General features: G+C 40.0%; 1 long non-coding RNA gene across 1 annotated transcript in view; it reads right to left on the bottom strand.

Moving 5' to 3' along the window:
* The window catches only part of LOC137638264 (uncharacterized), a 466,810-nt gene that overhangs the window by 349,428 nt on the left and 96,734 nt on the right, over nucleotides 1–20,648 (bottom strand). The gene's annotated exons all lie outside the window — the stretch shown is intronic.

The following is a 20,648-nucleotide window of genomic DNA, read 5'->3' as shown; positions in this document are numbered from 1 at the left end:
AAACATGGGTGGTTATCAAAGTACTAACAAACTTTGCTCATTATTTATTATGAGAAATATAGGAATTGTCATATTGGAAAATATAGTAATAACAAACTTTGCTCATTATTTACAAATTGTCATATTGAAAGAGGGTACAGTTTAAAATAAAGTATAATAACAAAGTAATTACAAATTTTACTCATTATTTAAAATGAGAAATTTATAAATTGTCTTAATGAAAGAGGGTACAGTTTAAAATGTTACAGTACATTATAAAAGTAATTACAAACTTCATTCATTATTTAAAATGAGAAATTTATAAATCGTCATATTGAAAGAGGGCACAGTTTGAAATTTTACAGTACAATATCAAAAGTTATGTCTTTCTATATCTTATTAAGGTTTAAATCTAGACAAAAAACAAAGTACCCTCTACTGACCTTGTAAGTAATTATTTCTGTGCCTACACCCTTCAAGGACACCTCTGGTTTAGTTGTTTTCCCTAAAGGGATCAACTGAGTTCACTTGGAGTAAAGTAGTTTTGAGTGTTGAATTGAGAATTATAAGATTAGATTAAAAATTATTGATGAAAAAGCAAAATTAATGAAAATGAAATATGGGAAATTGGATACAGTATTGTATAACCTAGCTACCTTAGTGTTCATTTCTTTCCCACAGCACAGTGAAATAGGATAACTCTCTCTCTCTCTCTCTCTCTCTCTCTCTCTCTCTCTCTCTCTCTCTCTCTCTCTCTCTCTCTCTCTCTCTCTCTCAAAAACTGACTTAATCGTACTGTATCTGCAGTAGCTAATAGCCTTCAAGCGCTGAGCCATATTCCTAAATTCATTCAGTCAAAACTCAATCTTATAAAGCGTTAATCACAGGATTTCCTTCGAATATTTTATTAAATTTCTTACTGGTAACAAGATCAATTGTTTTTTAAGCCACTTGTACTCTTAAGTCATTGCACATCAGTATAAATAAAATCATCAAAACCCAGTAGATTTTGATCTTTGAAAAGTATCTAATTTAATCTTGATAAAAATTTGCAAATATTAAATATTGGGACTTTGTGCTATGAAAGTGTTATGAATTCCACTGCAAGGAATGAGGGATGATTGTGCTAGTATCGAATGATTGGTGTGAGATTCTTATGAAAAAGTTAGGTCGTCACTTTGCCTATTTAACTTGAATAGATCATGTCCCAAGGTGGATGTGGGAAATCATATTTTGTCAGTGTTTCTTAAAGAAGTTAGATTGAAAGGATTTTAGTTAAAACTTGTTTTTTTTTTTTTTATTTAGATGGGTACAAATTAGGTTTATCTCGCAGAATTAGGGTAGGTTTTGCACTGTAATTTATGTAACGTAGCTTAAAAAGAAATCTTATTTAACTGTGTGAAAAGGTGAAAAATATCCTTTTTATCCATTTAGCAAGTTCAACATCCAGTCAGTCAGTTCATTGGCAAGTTTCAATTTAGATTTGCTTAAAAAAAGTATTTTCCAAGACTAGAATCCACAGCTTTCAGTAAGCAGAACATATGAGAAAAAAATTTGTCATTTTAAGATTTTGAAATAGACCAATCTTAAAATTGTAGGCATATTAGAGTAAAGAAATCACAAAGTTTGAGTATATGCCTAAATATAATTTTTCCTGATGACAATGAAATTTAACTTAAAAGTTGTTTATTTTTATATAAATTTATTTAAAAAAATTTTTGAAGACCAAATTATTATTTCGATTATAGAATTTTGAATTATTAATTGCGGATTTGAATTATTTTTAATAGAAAATTTCAGTCTTTGTAAAGTCACCGAGAAATCACGAAGTTTTAGTAAAAGCTTAATTACTGTAAATTTTCTTAGAGAACTGTGAGTTTAACTTGAAATTCTTTTAAAGAATAAATTATCATCTCAATTTTAGAGTTTTCAAATATCAATTACATGATATGAATTATCTAAATAGTAAATTTCAGTCTTCATAAAGTCATCTAGAAATAAATATTAGATTATGAGTTTGATGTTTTGTTCTTTATCATATATATTCTTAACTCTTTTACCCCCAAAGGACGTACTGGTACGTTCCACAAAAGCCATCCCTTTACCCCCATGGACGTACCAGGTACGTCCTTGCAAAAAAATGCTATAAAAATTTGTTTTTCATATTTTTTGATAATTTTTTGAGAAAAATCAGGCATTTTCCAAGAGAATGAGACCAACCTGACCTCTCTATGACAAAAATTAAGGCTGTTAGAGCAATTTAAAAAAAAATATACTGCAAAATGTGCTGGGGAAAAAATAACCCCCTGGGGGTTAAGGGTTGGAAATTTCCAAAAACCCCGGGGGTAAAAGGGTTAATTAATTAACTTTTATAGAAGTTATAATTTCTGGTCCTGTGTTTCTCTATACGAAAGTTATTCGGTTTTTTTTTTAATTTAAACGCTTAATGATTTCATCATTATTAAATATCATTGCTATTGAACTGCTGAGTATTATAGATAAGTAGGCCTATTTGATAATTTACAGATATATTTCACTTCATTGGTACTTGTATAGAAGTTATAATTCATGGCCTCGTTTTTCTCTATTATGAAAACTATTCATGGTTTTTTCGTATTATTCGAATTAAAAGACGCAATCAATTCTTTATTAAATGTCATTATGTAGGTAATTATTTAATAATCTAAAGATAAATTTCCTCTCGTTTATAATTTTTCAACTACCTTACATTGAAAGGTATTTGGGAGCTTTGAGATGCTCATGCTCTGAAGAAAACTATTTAATTTCTAATTTAATATCTATTTAATATTTATCTAATATCAATTTAATATTCATTTGATATTTATTTAATATCTAATTTAATATTTAATTCAATATCTTTTTAATATCTAATTTAATATCTATTTAATATATAATTTAATATTTATTTAATATCTAATTTAATATCTAATTTAATATCTGATATTTATTTAATATCTAATTCAATATCTAATTTAATATCTAATTTAATATCTGTTCTTGTACGAGTTTTCAGTAGAAAATATCATACTCAACAAACATAATATCCGTCTGTCTGTCTTTTTGTGGCTGAGATCATTCTAGTAACTTTAAAAAAAGCATTTCAAACTTCATTTTAGGTTTGGTTAATCCAAACTCTTTGTACAGACAAAAATCCAGAACGTACCGAATTATTCTAATCACTGAAAATAGCTCGATCATTACTATTTTGACCGTAACTCATTGTGATATATTGAGTTACACAGGACCGGTGTAAAATGCGTCATAAATAATAATAAATCATATCCTTTGATAATTGGCTGAGGATATTTTAGTCAGGGAATATATGCACGTGATGGTATAGAAAGGAATTGTGAGCAGAGGATAGTACAATAAGAGATGATAAGGGGTGTATTATAAGTAAATATAAGACGATAGTATGTTAAGGGCTTATGTGCTGGGGATAGTATACTTTAGCAAGGAGGATAGTATGAGTTGAGGATAGTATTTAGTGAGGATGAATTTTAATCCTATGGGTGTATAAGAAATGTTAATAATTGCAGGATTATTGTATATTTTTGGAGGTATTGGTTAAGCCTAAGTTTATTAATTGTTATATAAAGTTGGAATCAAAACTTAATCTAACTCAAACTGTAGTTAAATATTCAATTGGTCATACGTTTCAGATAATTTTAGTAAGTTTACTATTACGTTTTTAAATATAGCTTTATAGAGGGTTTCAGGTTAAATGCGCTTTCAAGCAAGGTTTTTGTAGGGTATGTATTTGAAAACTTTATTACACAGCTAGAATGATTTGGGTGTCCACGTGTAGGACGAATGTGTACTTCGGTCCGATCTGACTGTCTGCTGGGAGGAGTAGCAAGGATGGTCAGGGCAGTAGTCTTGCACGTCTTCTTCTCTTTTACCCGACTCAATCGTGTATGGAATGGGGCGAGACCAGGAGGCATCTTGGCATTTGTGAATCTTGTCTGCTTTTGAGAGAGCTTCAGGTGTCTGTAGTAATGGATCATTCTGAAATTGCACAAAAGGCCTGAAAATTACCCTTTTTACTTATTAGGTGTTGAATTTGTTTTCCATTTTAGAAATGTCTTGTTCAAGTGTATAATTTCATGTTTTCATTAAAGAATTACCGTAGCTATAATAGCTGGAATCTGCCTTATAGTAATGTAGATTATGACAAATGTTTTACCATTCAACTTCATGTGAGCTCCAAACTATTCCTGAAGCCATTGAATTACAATCCTGATGTCATTGTTTGTAAAATTATTAATAAAAAGACGAAAAAAAAAAGAAGGAAAAGGAAAGCATTCAAGGGCCTAGTAACATTGCTTACTCAGAAGAAAACTTTGCATTAAGTCACTAGTTACTAGGTGGGACAGGGGATGGCCTTGGTGGGCTTTCCTTTTCCTTCTTTTTTTTATTAATAATTTTATTATATTAGATAATGCACTGCTTACTTACACAATCATGAAATATGTAACCTCAAATGCCGAGCTTCAAATGCACCAACAGTTGTTTAGTAAAAGAAAATGGACACTGACTGGGAAAACAAAGAAAACGGGATTGTTTGTCATTCTGGGCGCCATATTGGATGAAGGAAGACTCACTTATGAGACTTTCTATGTTGAATCATGAGCTTAATGCATGACAAACATTAAGTTTTCTTTGAATCAAGAGTGTAAAGCTTTCAGAAATTGGCGTTTCATGAATCTGATGCATTGACTTCATAGTGTTAGTATTTTTATCATATTACTAAACTAATTACACGAAACCTGTGTCCTGTTTGGCATTCAATCTTCTACAATAAAGGTCTTTTAACAAATTTCTAAGTTTTACTTCATCCATATTGTGTTAAAGGTTCCCATATTTAGGTATACTTTTGTACCTAATACTTTAATTTATAGCCATGTTAAAGAGGCTTTTGAGCAATATTATCTAATGGAAATAACAAGGCCAGTATTTATCATGACTTCAGTCAGGTAAAACCCTATTTGACAACCAGCTGGATTAAAAAGTAGACTTTGTTCCAAAATGGATTACCAGACAGTTCGGCCATCTTGACTTTGAATATATTCAATCAGAAAACATTGGTACTACAGCTCTCATACCCTAGTTGGGGGGTGAACAAACTCTGTATATGGGGGATCAATAACAGTCCAAAAGGACAAGTGACTAGTTAGGAGAAAGGACTATTTCATGAGCTTTTTGGCCCATTTTTCGTGGGGAATAAGGCATTTCTGGTGCTAAAAGGGGGAGGGGGGGCGTTTAGGGAGAACACTCGTTAATTTTTTTTATTTTTATTATTTCCACTTTCTTTTCAATTTTTATTTCCTTTTCATCCCATTTTCTTTTTATGTACCAAGGGAAACTAAATAAAAAATTGTAATACTTTTCTTATGCATTTTATTTTTGAATTCCTCATTAGTTACAATGTTTGAATATGGTAAAACATCTTAACTTAATGAAGTGTAATATATTTTTTTATGACATACTTAATAATATCAGTTGCATAATAAAATTTGTTATAGACAAAAATACTTTAAAATACAAGAGCTTGAATCTTGAATGATAATTTATGGCCAAAAAAAAAAAGTGATACCTCTGCTAATAGTATAACTATATATACTGAACAAGTAAAGGTAGATGGCCCAGCATTTTGACGTCAGTGATATGGACATTACTGACTACTTTAGTGATGTCCTAGGTTCATTATAGAGCTGGAAAAGGTTCATTCATGAGATTGGGTACCAGATATTTGAAAAGATAATTAGGGTAAATTTCTTCATTCATAACATATGATATCTGAAGTAGAGCAATCTCGGGGTTTAGCCAATGGGGTAAATTCTTGATATCCCTATTAGTGGTGACTGAGGATATTAAGAATTAACTCCTTTGCTAAACCCCAGTATTGCTCGACTTCATACATATCATTTGTTATGAATGAAGAAGTTGATTCATTAAGCTATTCAACTATATTGTACTCAAATCTTATGAATTACACGTAACCCTTTCAAGCTCGACTATAATGAACCAAGGATATGACTAAAGTGGTCAATAATGACCCATAATACTGACGTCAAAATGCTGGACCATCTACCTTAACTTATTCAATACATGCAGTTATACTATTAGCAGAGGTAAGTCACTTTTTTGCCATAAATTATCATTCAAGACTCAAGCTCTTGTACCTTCAAGTATTTTCGTCCATACCAATTTCTCTTATGCAATTGACATTATTGAGTAGCAACTATTATTCACAACAAAATATTTGAAATAACCATTATAACCAATATACAGTTATGAATTATACAAACATCTTCCATCTCAAGTTTTGATTAATATTTGTACCAAATAAAATCGTAAATGGCCAAAATAACAGTATTTTTAACAAAAAAACAACTGGTTTTAAGCTTTTCATATCTGCCTACTTACATTATTTTTTTCACATCCCATTTACATATTTTTCTTTATTTGCGAAGCAATTCTACCTATAAACCCACTTTTAACATTTCAAAATCTACACTTGTAATCAAACGAAAAATGTCAACCACATTTTTTAAAAAACAATTCTACCTATAAACCTACTTTTAATAGTTTAAAATCTACACTTCTAATCAAATTGATAATTCCAACCACTTTCTTTTTTTGCAAACTAATTCTACCCCTACTCACTTTTAATAGCTTAAAATCTAACCTTCTAATCAAATTGAAAATTTCAACCAATTTTTTTTTTTTTTTTGCAAAGTAATTTTACCTATAAACTCACTTTCAATAGTTTAAAATTTACACTTCTAATCCAATTGAAAATTTCAACCAAAAACAATACCCTCTGAATCTGTGAATATAATTGCCTAATTACCACTTTAGATTTGTGTCTTATTCATATGAAGTTACATTTTAGATTTGCAAAGCTATTCTACCTTAACCCCTTTCAACATTTTAAGGGATACCAATCTACATTTCTAGGCCAATTGAAATTTCCAAAATCCACTACCCTCTTAATGTGTAAATGTAATCAAGGAAATTTTTATATTACTTCAAAATGTTACATTGGAAGGAATCTCGCCGGTATTCACCAGATTGTTTCGTGAAACCTTTGTTTTTCTTTGAGCTTCCCTATAAGTAATTATTTCTCCAATTGTCCTAAATTATTAGTCATATCCTAAATAACTGATTATTTTTCTTTCCTCAGCAGCACTGTCTACTTGCAATTCATAAACCCTTTCAACTTTAACCTACGTATCAAAAACTAGATGTATATGAGCATTTTCTTTACAAAATATTAATCTTGACCCTTTCCTTGGGTATAACTAATCCTTGATTAATCCTGAAAGTTTACATTAAAACCAATATAAGAACACCTAGCTTAAGCGAGAAATATTCCGTGAATATTAATTTAAACCTAATTAAACCTAACTTCACTGATGGTTTTTAAGACTACCATAACTAAAATTACTAATCCTTCCATAAAACATTTTAATATAAAACTAATTTGTAAAATGTTCCAAACTACAACTGTTATTAACTATATAGACCACATTCTGAACTAGAACACGAGGCAGCTAATGCCATCTTTTGTATAAAGATTATGAAAAGCTTAAAACCAGTGGATAAGATATTCTATCCTTTCGATAGCAATTTTGTCATTCTAATACTGTATTATTAAACAAATTAACATTCACTAGATTGAAGAAAATTAAATAGGATCATCTACTGTAAACAAGCTTTTGGAATAATTAAAATATTGATATTTTGGGAAAATTATTAATTTAATGAAAATAATTAAAACACTTGATGCGAAATTTTGAGATTAAGCTTACCAACACTTAGGCAAAACACAAAAAATTCAAAACAATCTAAACTTATTTATAAACAGGTCTATTTATGTTGTGGATATAACCTTAATTCCAAGATGAGAGAGAGAGAGAGAGAGAGAGAGAGAGAGAGAGAGCCTTATTCTATGTTTGGGTTCCCCCAGGTCCCTCAGTGTGAGGCACCTCGTATATCCACCAGAGATTTGCTTATGTATCTTCCGGTGTATTTTGCATCCTCCAGTCTTGGATGGTCTGGAATGCATCTTAGGTGTTTATCGAGCTTATTCTTGAACACATCTACGCTCACTCCTGATATGTTTCTTAGATGAGCTGGCAGCACATTAAAAAGAGAGAGAGAGAGAGAGAGAGAGAGAGAGAGAGAGAGAGAGAGAGAGAGAGAGAGAGAAACGCAGTTACAAAGGATACTCTACTTCACCCTAGTAAATACATTTTCATTTCCATGAATGGACGGAGAGAATGAAGTGGTAATTACCAGACGATTAGAAATTTTATGAATTGCTCTTGAATGGGTCCAACATATGGGGAGGGAGGGAGGGAGAGGGAGAGGGAGAGGGGGAGAGGGGGAGAGAGAGAGAGAGAGAGAGAGAGAGAGAGAGAATATTAGCCTTCTAATACTTAGCAATACTATTTAAGACCTTAAATACAGGGATTCCCTTCATAAACATTCAAAATTACTCTAATCATGAATGTACCAGTTACTCGCACAATAAATTTATTCAATAAATAAAGAAAGAATTCTTTACAGAGCATACTTGGTTCTCTCTCTCTTCAAGTGAAATATATGGAAATTATTCTAGTACTGTGGCCGCGGGGGCATAAAAACAAGAATAGCGCCAACGTTATCCTTGCGTGCCGTAAGAGGCGACTAAAAGGGACGGGACGAGGGGACTAAGAACCTCCTCTCCTGTATCTACATCCTGTGAGACATCGACAAAGAAATGGAGCTGGGGGGAGAGTGACTGCTCCCTGCACTCTAGTTTTGGGGTGTTTGAATCTGCGTGGATGTAGTACGATAGAGAGTAAAATATGTGAAATTGGAAGTATGTTTAGGAATAGAAGGATGGATGTATTGGCCTTGTGTGAGACAAAGATAAAAGGAAAGGGTGAAGTGATGTTTGGTGAAATGTCTGGTAGTGTGTCTGGGATTGAAAGGGGAAGAGCGAGAGAGGGTATGGCTTTATTGCTGAGTGAATGGATGACAGGTAAAGTAGTGGAATGGAAGGAGATATCATCTAGGTTAATGTGGGTAAGGGTTAGGTTGGGTAGGGAATGTTGGGCGTTTGTCAGTGCGTATGGGCCAGGTAGTGAGAAAAGTGAAGAAGAGCGGAATGAGTTCTGGAATGAATTAACTAGGTGTGTAGAAGAACTGGGTAGAAGGAATTATGTAGTTGTCATGGGTGACTTAAATGCTAGAGTGGGCGCTGGAGAGGTAGAAGGTGTCATTGGGAACTATGCGTACCAGGTGAAAATGAGAGTGGTGAGAGACTGGTAGATGTGTGTGTTGAGCAAGAGATGGTGATAAGTAATAGCTTTTTCAAAAAGAAAGATAAAAATAAGTATACATGGGTAAGAGTGGCAAATGGAAGAGTAATAGAAAGGGCATTAATGGATTATGTGTTGATAACTAAAAGAATGTTTGGAAGATTGAAAGACGTGCACGTGTTTAGGGGTATGGCTAACGGTATGTCTGATAATTTTTTGGTGGAAGGAAAATTAGTTGTAGCGAAAGAATGGGGGAATAGAGTAGGTAGATGTAAAAGGGAGGTAGTGAGGGTTGAAGAGCTAATAAAACCGGGGGTAAAAAGTAAATATCAGGAAAGGTTGAAAATGATATATGACGAAGTGAAAGTAAGAGAAACTGGCAATTTAGAGGAGGAGTGGAAGTTAGTAAAAGAAAATTTTGTTAGGATTGCAAGTGATGTGTGTGGAAAGAAGGTTGTTGGAGGCAGCATGAGGAAGGGCAGTGAATGGTGGAATGAAGGAGTGAAGGTAAAGGTGGAAGAGAAAAAGAGGGCTTTTGAAGAATGGCTGCAGAGTAATAGTATAGAGAAGTATGAAAAATATAGAGAAAAATGTGGAAGTAAAGCGCAAGGTACGTGAGGCAAAGAGGGCAGCTGACCTGAGGTGGGGTCAGAGATTGGGTCATTCATATGAAGAGAATAAGAAGTTTTGGAAAGAAGTGAAGAGAGTAAGGAAGGCTGGCTCAAGAATTGAAGAGACAGTGAAAGATGGAAATGGAAGGTTGTTAAAAGGAGAGGAGGCAAGGAAAAGATGGGCGGAATATTTTGAAAGTTTACTGAATGTTGAGGATAATAGGGAGGCATATATAATTGCTGTTGCAGGTGTTGAGGTGCCAGTGATAGGAGATGAGAATGAGAGAGAGATTACTATAGATGAAGTGAGGAGAGCACTAGATGAAACGAGAGTAGGAAAAGCATCTGGTATGGATGGTGTGAGAGCTGAGATGTTGAAGGAGGGGGGTGTGACTGTACTTGAATGGTTGGTGAGATTGTTTAATATGTGTTTTGTGTTGTCAATGGTACCAGTAGATTGGGTTTGTGCATGTATTGTACCACTATATAAGGGTAAGGGAGATGTGCATGAGTGTTGTAATTCAAGAGGTATTAGTTTGAGTGTAGTTGGAAAAGTGTATGGTAGAGTAATGATTAATAGGATCAAGGATAAAACAGAGAATGCAATCTTAGAAATACAGGGTTGTTTTAGAAGAGGTAGGGGTTGTATGAATCAGATTTTTACAGTTAGGCAGATATGCAAGAAATATTTAGCAAAAGGTAAGGAGGTGTATGTTGCGTTTATGGATCTGGAAAAGCATATGATAGAGTTGATAGGGAAGCAATGTGGAATGTGATGAGGTTATAAGGAGTTGGTGGAAGGTTGTTGCAAGCAGTGAAAAGTTTCTACTAAGGTAGTAAAGCATGTGTTAGGATAGGAAATGAAGTTAGTGATTGGTTTCCGGTGAGAGTGGGGCTGAGACAGGGATGTGTGATATCACCGTGGTTGTTTAACTTGCATGTTGATGGAGTGGTGAGAGAGGTGAATGCTCGAGTGCTTAGACGAGGATTAACACTGGTAGACGAGAATGACCATGAATGGGAGGTAAATCAGTTTTTGTTTGCGGCTGATACGGTACTGGTTGCAGACACAGAAGAGAAGCTTGGACGATTAGTGACAGAATTTGGAAGTGTGTGTGAGAGAAGGAAGTTGAGAGTTAATGTGGGTAAGAGTAAGGTTATGAGATGTACGAGAAGGGAAGGTGGTGCAATGTTGAATGTCATGTTGAATGGAGGTGGATCAGTTTAAGTACTTGGGGTCTGCTGTTGCAGCAAATGGTGGAGTGGAAGCAGATGTACGTCAGCGTGAATGAAGGTTGCAAAATGTTGGGGGCAGTTAAGGTAGAAAAAAAGAGAGGGTTGGGCATGAATGTAAAGAGAGTTCTATATGAGAAAGTGATTGTACCAACTGTGATGTATGGATCGGAGTTGTGGGGAATGAAAGTGATGGAGAGACAGAAATTGAATGTGTTTGAGATGAAGTGTCTAAGGAGTATGGCTGGTGTATCTCGAGTAGATAGGGTTAGGAACGAAGTGGTGAGGGTGAGAACAGGTGTAAGAAATGAGTTAGCAGCTAGAGTGGATATGAATGTGTTGAGGTGGTTTGGCCATGTTGAGAGATTGGAAAATGGCTGTCTGCTAAAGAAGGTGATGAATGCAAGAGTTGATGGGAGAAGTACGAGAGGAAGGCCAAGGTTTGGGTGGATGGATGGAGTGAAGGAAGCTCTGGGTGATAGGAGAATAGATGTGAGCGAGGCAAGAGAGCGTGCTAGAAATAGGAATGAATGGCGAGCGATTGTGACGCAGTTCCGATAGGCCCTGCTGCTGCCTCCGATGCCTTACATGACCGCGGAGGTAGCAGCAGTAGGGGATTCAGCATTATGAAGCTTCATCTGTGGTGGATAATGTGGGAAGGTGGGCTGTGACACCCTAGCAGTACCAGCTGAACTCGGTTGAGTCCCCTATTAGGCTGGGAGGAACGTAGAGTAGAGGTCCCCTTTTTGTTTTTGTTTCTTTGTTGATGTCGGCTAACCCCCAAAATTGGGGGAAGTGCCTTGGTATATGTATGTATGTACTGGGGATTTATATAGTCTTCAAATAAGAAGAATATATGTCATTATTACTAGAGGAAAGGAAATAGGACGGTTATTTTGAAATACATAAGCTAAATCAGCAATAAGCATTTTTTACTTTAGCATATTCTGAAATATATAAGACAAAATCTTCAATTAGAATTTTTTATTTATCTAGTATATTTTGAAATATGTAAGCCAAAAAATCATTGATATTAATTTTTTACTTCTCTCGTATATTTTGAAATATATTAGCAAAAACCATCAATTAGCATTTATTTTACTTCTCTAGTATATTCAAAATAGCAAAACTTATACACGTGTATATTCCTGGATTATGATAAGCTATCCCCTCCCCGCTCAATGAAAAAAAGTTACTGAACTGTGACAAACTGTGGCTAATTAGAAAACCAGACTATTCTTTTTCATCTAGTAGCTATGGACTTGAGTATATCTGCTTATACCTTTCTAAGAGACCATAGGCCTACCATTGATTCGACGTTGTGTAGGAGAAAATTTCAATGTCAGTTGCTACTAATTGGATGAGAATCTCAAAAGAGATGAAATGGTTTACATAGATGAAAAAAATATTCATAGTTAAAATAAGTAGTTGGAGTTATATCCACATGGAATTAATGTACTTAAATTTGAATCAATTGCTAAAAGGATGATTAAACGGATTTTGAGCGAAGCGAAAAATCTATTTTTGGGTGAGATAGCCATGGCGTCCTGATGGAAGGTTCCTGTTTGGTAGCTTCCTTGGGTATAAGACTACTAAGATATTCCCAGAGAATTTAACCACAGGTTATCACAGAATTCTAACTTCTGGAGCGAGTATCTCAAAGGTTTCCCTTTAAGACATCGTAATACAACAGGGGACACGCATGTCTGGTCGTGCCACATAGCTATCTCCACCCCGAACAGAGTTAACGCTTCGGTGTGTAAGGGCTGAGAATAGCTGGGAGCCGTTCCACAGCTAATCTCACTCGTGGCTACTACTGATACTCGAGACGTAAACAAACGGACGCCATTGCTCTAATGACGTCACGCGCGTCTTTATCCTGGCGCCAGTTGCTGCCCATCACCATGATACAATTGTGTAGGGTGGGAGCAAACTGAACGAAGTAGTAGGGAGGGTCCATCAGGACGCCATGGCTATCTCACCCAAAAATAGATTTTTCGCTTCGCTCAAAATCCGTTTTTTGGGCTCAAGCCATGGCGTCCTGATGGAAGAGTACCAGAGAATCAATGTATCGTGGTAGATTTTCCCCCAGAGTTAAGTGCCTAGGCATTGACAAAACAGCAAAGTAATCTTAGGTAAGAACCATAGGAACGAAATATCCTGCCCCCCATTGGTAGGAAGTTCCCATGGGCTATGCCGACGTCAAAGTGGTATTGAAGGGCTATTCATCTTGACAGAAGAACTTTTAAGAGCTTAGAGATGAAGCAGAATGTTTGATATTTGTATAGGAACATTCTGAAGTAGGCCAGTGGTGGTTGGGCACTGTGTGTAGAGTTCATCTCCTGATTATCAGAAGTAAGTATTCGTGTAGGAACCTTACTGAGGCAAGGTGAATATAATTTAGGAATAGACATCTTAAATTCTTCATGACCATAAGAAAGGAGGAATAAATAAAACTATGACAGTATGTATTTCATAGTAAGTAGGAGCTGAAAGAGACGCATAAGTAATAAAATAGAAATTTTATTTCACAATGCAGAAATTAAATAATTTACAGCAAAAGTAAAGTTCATTTACAGTAATAATAATGTACATAGAAATAAAGGCTTGCTCTTGAATCTGAAAGGGAATTTCAGGATTAGTAGGTACTCGTTCTCGAGGAACGCAAGTCTTTAAATAACACATCATGCTCAAGGCATGCGGCACTTGTGTAACACTATGACATTTCACCTGGGATAAGAACAGTTATAAAAGCACTAAGTGTTTTTAGACATCACTATGAATCACTCGAGGGTCAACATAGGCACCCGAAGAGTTAGAGTCCCAAGTAACTCACTGTTCTACGCAGAGTTAGGTGCAGGTTTCATAACACTACCTGCGGCTACCACAAAATGTTTGATTTCGTGCACTTGTTTCGCATAATGTTTAAAGAAAACTCGCGAGGACTTCCAGCCCGTAAAGTTTTTAAGGCTCTCAAAGTCCATGCTCTGAAAGAAGTTCAGAGAAGATGCCACTTTTCTAGGATCATGACCAGCGGGTGTACTGTTCGGATCCGCTCTGCGAATGAAGTAGGTGATTTTCGCTCTTAATTGTTTCAGTGACAGGTCGCTGCCCGATGTTTCTCCTTTGAAGAGTTGGCCTCCACCAAAGTTTGAAGTTCTGCGAAGATAGACCTTGAGGCTCTCTACTGGACATAGAGAGACATCCTCCTTCAGGGGGCATATTCTCCAAGGGCCCCATCTTTTGGTGGGTAATTCATTTTTGGCGAGAAACGTCGGATCAGGGGAGAGGGTCACTTCTCCTGAATCAGCAAACAGGATGTGTCCCTCTTCTCTTGATAATGCCACTATTTCGCTGACCCGAGCTCCCGAGGCGAGAGCAAATAAAAATATAACTTTCTGAGTCAGATCCTTGAGGGGGCATGAATCATTGTCCAAGTTGGAGGCGAAATGGAGCACCTTGTCTAGTGACCAGGAGATCGGTTTCGGAGGGGGTGCTGGGCGTAGGCGAGCACATGCTTTCGGCAGTTTGTTAAAGATGTCGTTGGACAGATCAATTTGGAAAGCATATAGAATTGGTCTAGTCAAAGCCGATTTGCAGGTTGAAATCGTATTGGCTGCTAATCCTTGTCCATGAAGGTGAATGAAGAAGGACATACAGAAATCAATGGTGATTTCTTTTAGGATTTTTTGCTTTAACAAAGGAGACCCATTTCCTCCAGGATGATTCATATTGCCGTCTCGTGGATTCGGTCTTGTATTCCTCTAGGAAGTCTAGACTTTTCTTCGAGATCCCAAACCTCTTCTTTGCGGCAAGGGAGAGAAAATCATGAGATGAAGGTCCTTGATTTTCGATGATGAAGCGAAGACAGTCGACTTCTGTACTTGTTGAGAGAGAACTGGGCCCGGGAGAGGGATCAGCTTGGGCTGCAGCTCCAGGACCAGGGGGTACCAGTTGCTCCGGGGCCACTTGGGAGCCACTAGGGCCGCTGTCCCTTTGAAGGTTCTCAGTTTGGAGAGGACTTTCAACAGAAGGTTGGTGGGAGGGAACAGGTATATCTTCGACCATCTGTTCCAGTCCAGTGACATGGCGTCCACCGCTTCTGCTTTGGGGTCCTCGTACGGGGCTACGTACAGAGGAAGTTGATTGTTGTCGCTCGTTGCAAAGAGATCTATCTGAAGTTCTGGGACTTGATGAGAGATGAAGGAGAATGATCTTGCGTCTAGAGACCATTCCGACTCTATCGGGTTTGTCCGAGATAGAGCATCCGCTGTCACGTTGCGGAATCCTTGTAGGTGAACTGCAGACAGGTGCCACTTCTTCTTCTCCGCCAGACGGAAGATTGGGAGAAGCACCTGATTTATCTGGGGCGATCTTGAGCCCTGGCGATTGAGACAACGAACTACCACCGAGTTGTCTAGGGTTAGACGGATGTGGATCGAGGGCGGCGGGGATAGCTTCTTCAGAGTAAGAAGGACCGCCATGGCCTCCAAGATGTTTATGTGGAACGTCTTGAATAGTGGAGACCAGGTCCCTTGAGCTTGTTTCAGGTGGGAGTGACCTCCCCAGCCCTCCAGTGAGGCATCCGTGTGGATGTTGAGTGATGGAGGAGGGTGTTGGAGAGGAATGGACCTTTTCAGGGCCATTGCTTCCGACCACGGCTTTAGGAGGCGTCGAAGTCTGTTTGGAAGCCGTCTCTTGAGGTCTCTTCGAGCGATGGATGCCGATCGTCTCCAGACTCCCGCGGCATCCTTTAGCTGTGCACGAAGCACTGGGTTTGTCACTGAGGCGAATTGTAGAGAGCCTAGAACTCGTTCCTGCTGTCGTCTTGAAATGCGTTTGGATTTCAGTAGTCGCTTGACAGACCCTGCTATTTCCTTCCTTTTCTTCTGGGGGATGGAAAGGCGGTGTGACTGAAGATTCCAGTGGATTCCCAGCCACTGAAACTTCTGAGCCGGAGAGAGGCGAGATTTCTTCTCGTTGATCTTGAATCCCAGGTGTTCTAGGTACTGGGTAACTTCGTCGCAAGACTTTGTACACTCTTCGGGCGATGGAGCCCAGACTAGCCAGTCGTCGAGGTAGGCCATCACCTGGACGTTTCTTAGGCGGAGCTGTTGTACTATGGCATCCGCCAGCTTTGTGAAGATCCGAGGGGCCACATTAAGGCCGAATGGCATGGCCCGGAAGGCGTAGCTTTTCCTTTGGAGTCGAAATCCTAGGTAGGAGGAAGCGTGATGGTTCATTGGAATGTGCCAATAGGCATCCGCCAGGTCTATAGAGACCGTGTAGGAACCTTGAGGCAGAAGGGTCCTTATTTGTTGAAGCGTCAGCATCTTGAATTTGTTGTTCTCTATGAACTTGTTGAGGGGGGATAAGTCCAGAATGACTCTGAGCTTGTCTGAGTCCTTCTTGGGAACGCAAAACAGTCTCCCTTGGAACCTGGTGGACTTTACCTTCCTTATCACCTTCTTGTTCAAGAGGTCTAGAACATATTCTTCCAGAATGGGGGTCGATTGTTGGAAGAACCGCTGGAAGATTGGGGGTGGTTGCACCCAACTCCAGCCTAGACCGTTCTTGATGATGCTGTGTGCCCAAGGATCGAAGGTCCAACGATCCTGGAATTGGCGGAGTCTTCCTCCCACCGGAAGCACTTCATTGCTTCTGGTGTCCCGAGGACTTGTTGCCTCGGCCGCTAGCTCCCTTTCCTCCTCTACCTCTGGAGGGACGACGAGAGGCGTCTCTGCTTGCACCCCTGGACGAGCCTCTACCTCTGGCATGAAAGGTAGTGGATGGCTGCTCAAAGGCAGGGGTGAAGACCGGTGACTGTGACAACACCGGTTGGGGGACCAATTGAAAGGTCTGTTGTGGTTGGGCAACCACTTGGGAGGTAGCGGGTCCCGGAAACTGACGTCTTTGTTGACGTTGCTGGGGTTTCGGCTTCTGAGGTTTCCTCTTAGGCTGAGGTCCATCGTCCTGAGAGGTTTTCCTTTTTCTGGACATGCCCCACTTGTGGAGAAGGTTCCTATTCTCCGTGGCGGCTCTGTCCGTTATTTCCTTGACAAGGTCAGAAGGAAACAGGTGCTTTCCCCAGATGTTGGAGGAAATCAGCCTCCGGGGTTCGTGTTTCACGGTGGCACCGACAAACACGAATTCACGACAGGCTCTACGAGCCTTTATGAAATGGTACAAGTCCTTCATTACCGTGAGTAAGTGGGATTTGGCCAGTACCATGTAGTGATCGGGTACTGCTGTGTCACAGGCCATAACTTCAAGTTGGACTTGATGAGAAAGAGACGCTGCAAGCCTCTCCTTCGTGTCTTGTTCCCGGCGAAGGAGGTGATCATTGAGCTTAGGGAGGTCTTCATTAAACTGACGTCCGGCGACGTCAGGATCGAGCCTACCCACAACGAAAGTATGTTGGACATCTTTCCATTGTCTAGTGTCAGGGGGTGTCACGATGGAGAAGGGTCTGCACTCCTCCAGTGCAGGGCAGGGTTTTCCTTCTTCCGCCGCTTTAAGGCATGCAGCCAAGGCCTTTTCCAAAAATGGAAGAATCGCAGTGTCAGGTGCGACATATGTAGGATGCTTCTTGCTCAAGGCAGGAAGCTTAGAGCAGGTAAAGCCCCTGCTCTTAAATGCGGAGGCTAGCATAGCCTGGGCCTTTGCGAGATCGAACACTATCTCTTCTTTAGGTTCGGTCTCCTCCTTCGAGGCAGGTTCGGAACGAAGCCGGACGTAACAGTCCGGGTAGGCCTCGAAGCTTGGGAAGAATTCCACATCTTCCAACGGGACCGTGCCGATTTTGTCACTAACAAAGATCCTGCCGGTCGCAATAACCATATGCTCTGCATACCTCCACGGGTTGGCATGAGAGCAAGCTGGGAGATCCTTGACCGAGATCTTCTTCGGTTCTCTGGATCCAATCATAGACCTGATGGACTCCTGGTTCTCCTTCAGTCTGTCGTCCATGACAGCTCTAATCAGTCGGATCAGTTCTTGGGTAGAAGAGGAAGGATCCGGGGTCGAGGAGGTAGACGGGATGGACACATCCGTCGGTGTAGGAGTAGGCGGAGGGATGGACGAGGGAGTAGCTCCAATCTCCGACTCGGTGTATTCCACCTTGTCTTCGTCCTCTTCGGCTCCTTGAGCCATAAGCGTCTTCTCCGTGTCTTCCGAGACGTCAGAGATCTGTTCATCATCCTCGGAATCTAAACGACACTCGTGCATGGACTGAGCCATGACCACATCAGGTTCCACCGTAATTTGGACAGTGGGGATTGCTTCCTTTGGAACCACTGAGTCAGGGGAGGCCTTAGGGAACAACAGGGACCTCAGTTCTTCGGTGGCCAGGTACGGTCCAGTAGCATTTCTCTGAAAACCACGCACCCACTTGCGCAGTTTCTCACGAGCAATGTCTCTAACCTCCGCTGAGGGAGGGTTATGGAAGGCCTCAACTAGGTAGGCCTGGCAGACCGTACATTCCAGTGGATTCCAGAACTTCCAATCCCCTTTCTTGTCTGAGCAAGGGGCGTGAGTCCTGCACGCCGTATGTCCGTAAAACTGGGAGCGTTTCACAGCACAGTATGCGAAATCGCACTTCATCTGCTCCTCCTGTGGAAGAAAGAGAAAATGAGTATGGGGGAGTCATAGGAATGGCTCTTAAATTAAGTTAATATTAATCATTAATTTTAACTTAAAGAAGGTGTGATGCATAGAGAATGAAACAGTAAAGGAGAACATGCTCCATGCATCTCGCCCGGCTGGTTACCATAGGCTTGGTCCTGGGATAATCCAAATAACCGAGATCATCGGATATAGTTTCCTAGGATTCCCATTATATTGGAACTCCATGGAAAGCCAAGGACAAGGTTGGGATCGAATTCATTCGGTTCCCAGATAAGAGCCAGAAGGTCTCATTAAGGGAAACTGCTTCTGGCAACCAGCCGTGCTAAGATGCACATAGCATGCTGGAAATAGAAGAATGCAAAGAGACAGCATGATCACTAATAGAGCAGTACTAGGTACTGATCTTAGAAGCAAAGCAGCTTATCTATTTGCAAGGTAGGGCTATCTTAGTCTTATGATAGCTACAGAGAGGGGGTGCAAGTATTCTTGACGCCTCCGGGGCATCCGGCAGCCGCCGGCACGCCGGAGCTCGCTCCAGCATAGATTCTGGCACTAGAACAGACAATTTTCAAAGTCAGTTAGATACCAGGATGGCGGCCGCCGGCACAACGGCGGCACGCCGGCAGGGAGCGGCGGCTCCGGCAGCCGGAGGATGCCGGATTGGTGACTGGGGTAAGGATGGTACAGGTAGTATCGGGTTGCCGGCAGTATATGCCGGCACTCCGGAGATCGACCGGCAAGCGGACGATTAGATAGGAGTAGGAGAGCTGCCGGTAGTAGCCGGCGGCAGCCGGCAGTCCCTCGGTACACGGGGGGCTGGCGGCAAGGGTAGGGAAGTCACCAAGAGGGAGGCAGGTATTGCCGGCAGAAGAGGCGGCAAGAGACCGGCACCCGGATAGATAGAGAGACAGGGGGAGGGGGGGAAGGATGCAGGAAGTACCTTCAGGGTTCCAGACATCCCTCCCCCTCCCTGAGGGGGTGTACCCATGATAGAGACAGGCTCTATCATCCATAAGCAGGGGTCACTAGGGACCGGGAGCAGGTAGCCCAAGGGAGGACTAGGGAACACCCAAGAGGGGGGGGGGAGACTCCCCTATGCAGAGCTACACTAGTAACTAACCTTATAGGACACTATGAAGGTATATGTACCAGAGCGGACTGCACAAGGAAGCTCGGGTAGCCCTACTCTTCCACCCTAAGGAGGAGTTGTAGGACAGGGGACAGATGAGTATAAACTAACCTAAGCATAGGCTAGGCTATACAAGAGATAGGTGGGGAGGGAGAAGAGAGGAGTCTTCCCAGGAAGGGTTTCTGTACCAGAGCGGCCACAAAGGGAAGGGAGGACACTCCCTAACCTAAGATTAGGCTGATCGGCTAAAACGGTGCAAGAGTACAGTTTCAGCATGGAACAGAGAAACCTTCCTAACCCGACCTAGATCAGGGCTAAAAGTCCTGAACTAGGCAAGGAAGAAGACGTATCGCTATCGCAGGAAAGTCGTAGACTATCCTAGCCATAGAGGTAGGCTAGCCTAACCTCACTCTCAGACGCAATCCTAAAGGGGGTTCATTCCTTTAGGGAGGACTGAGAGGCGATATAATACTCTATTAGACAATAAATCCCTTTACTCAGAAAAGGGATCAAGGCTAATTAGAGGGAGTGCCAAGGCAGGGGATGAAGGAAGCATATAGGGGTCCTAAGGTTAGGTTAGGCTAGTAAGAATCACTGACTAGCCTATCCCCTATATGGTCCCTGAAGGCGAAAACATTTGCATCACTAGTCAAAAGTATTGTAAAATAATAATGCCACTATCTTCATAACTTAGTCTAGGATCACTGATAAATCATGCATGAACACTTGTATATA

The sequence above is a fragment of the Palaemon carinicauda genome, chromosome 3 (assembly GCF_036898095.1).
Source record: "Palaemon carinicauda isolate YSFRI2023 chromosome 3, ASM3689809v2, whole genome shotgun sequence".
Lineage (NCBI taxonomy): Eukaryota > Metazoa > Arthropoda > Malacostraca > Decapoda > Palaemonidae > Palaemon > Palaemon carinicauda.
Note: the sequence above shows the minus strand (reverse complement) of the source record. Positions and strands in the feature narration are given on the sequence as shown.